Source organism: Crocuta crocuta, unplaced genomic scaffold, assembly GCF_008692635.1.
Source record: "Crocuta crocuta isolate KB4526 unplaced genomic scaffold, BGI_CrCroc_1.0 scaffold598, whole genome shotgun sequence".
Lineage (NCBI taxonomy): Eukaryota > Metazoa > Chordata > Mammalia > Carnivora > Hyaenidae > Crocuta > Crocuta crocuta.
The window spans coordinates 65544-67710 of NW_027532848.1; the positions used below are offsets into that span (position 1 = coordinate 65544).

A 2167-nucleotide genomic window follows, 5' to 3' on the forward strand; every position below is an offset into this window, starting at 1 on the left:
TCATCATACGGGTAACAGACTAGAACCATGATTCTCACAACTGAGTGAACATCACGTTCACCTGAAGGACTTGTTCAGACACAGACTTTTAGGCCCCACCCCAGAATTTCTGATTCAGTATGCCTGGTGAAGAACCTGAGAATTTTTATTTTAATCAACTTGTCAGGTGATGCCAGGGACCAAGTTCCAAAGTGGTTTCAAGAAACAATGTCTTGTGAACCAGTGGTTTGAGATATTGGTAATGAAAGGTGTCCGAGCATATGATGGTTAGGTTCATGGAAATAAAGGGAGGGGAAAAAACATCATTTCTGATCAGGATTTTGTCTAAATTCTACCAATCATTTATTTTTCTACCTTTCTTTCCAATGGAAATTTTTTATCTCCTTTTCTCCTGTGAATATTTCCCTCCTCCTAAGCTTGTTTGTTTAAACCAGAATTTATGAAAGCCTAAAAAGGAAGGAAATAAGTGTTCCTCATCCTGCATTTTTGATGGGTTGTGTGTAACTTGTATGAATTTTTATTCCATGCATTGGATCCTGTACAGCATGCTTCTTCATTTCACGGAGGATTTGAGATGGGCTTAACATAAAGCAGAAGAAAGAAGACGTAGTTTCTAGGATGACTTTCTTAAACACTTTGAAACTCAGTTTTCTCAGGTCAGATATTCCACAAGGTTTTATTAAAGATCCAACAAAGTAGCACATACAGCATGCCTGACATGGCACACAGCAGCACATACAAAGTGATTAATGTTGCCAAAATTGTTTGTCATGCTAAAATTACTATAGTCAAAATATGGTTTGTATAGACACAGAGCTCTTCCTCAGTAATACCAAAAACAGATTTGAGAATTTGAGCTAAAATTTTCAATGAAATAAATTAAAATCAGTGAAGGCAATCATCTAGCATTCAAAACAACTTGGATTTGTCATCATATTGTATACTTGTAAGGCATTATGGGAGTAAATCCAAAAGCATAGGATGATTGTATTTAAATATACCAAGGCATTTTATAACCGACCTTGTCCATTTTTTTGCCCATATCCCCTTACTGTCACCTACTACACTGCACGTAGGGCCACCTTCCCCCTGCTAGAACCTGCATTTCTTTATGTAAGGACTTTCTGTGTTTCCTGAATCCCACCTATGTGTCAGGCTTCACTACTATGAAATTAACGTTCCCCCAACAGCCTTCAACCAGTGATGAGAGATGGTGTATAAATACCCTAATTTTTCACTGCTGATGGGGGGAGCCCTGAGGCATGTGTTTCCTAGAGCTTCCCAGCAAGATTAAAAGCCAGTCATCGAGAATGGTTGCTGGGATTAATAAGTGTGCCCTTAAAAATCTCTCTTCCCTTGCCTGTCTCCATTCCCCATTCTTTACCAGTATTTCCTGTACATGGCACATAAACCAGTTATGTTTTAAAACTCATCTCAGGATTAACTCACCTTTGGATTAACTCAAAGATATACTGTGAACAAATGTGTGTGTGTGTGTGAGAGAGAGAAAGAGAGAGAGACAGACAGACAGACAGACGTGCATGTACCCACTGAAAGTTAAGGAGTATAAATACCCTCCAGGTAAAAACCTTCAGCAACTTTGATGTAATTGAACAAGTTGGGTTTATGACTTCTGTCATGCAGGGAGAGTACACACCCTGGGGAGCTAACTGGGTTGTATGAGTCAGAGCATATTAGAAAGAACCTATGGTAGGATTTGGGCTGGTGTGAAATGATTTGAGAGAGAAATGATTTGAGGGAGAGTTGAAGAGCTTTGCTTTGGATTGTATGTTGTCAGTGCATGGGAGTAACTCTGTGATTGGTATCTCAATAAACCTGTCCTAGAATGAAGGAAGACTAGAGTAAATTTGGAGGTAGAATTGATAAAGAAGCAGCACAGAGTCATATAAAAGGGGACAGGCAAGCGTTTGGGATTTTGTGGTTTGGACAATGTTTATATTTTGTATGTATTCTAGCATGGCTATGGAGAGTATAGTGGCCTTGTTGTCATGATCCGTAGTGGTAACAAAGTAGCCTTGTCTGATGTTGATATTCTGTGAGACAGTTTAGCTTCAACCTGAGAAGAGCAAAAAGGCATGGCTGAGTACCAGATGAGCCTCCTTGCTATAAGAGGCTGCTCCTCTCTTTCTGTTGTATTTGTCCAGTT

The 2167-nt window shown here is 39.4% G+C and overlaps 1 protein-coding gene across 1 annotated transcript in view; it reads left to right on the plus strand.

The window, feature by feature from the left end:
- The window catches only part of LOC144216192 (dystrophin-like), a 68178-nt gene that overhangs the window by 14081 nt on the left and 51930 nt on the right, over positions 1 to 2167 (plus strand). The window lies entirely within an intron of this gene.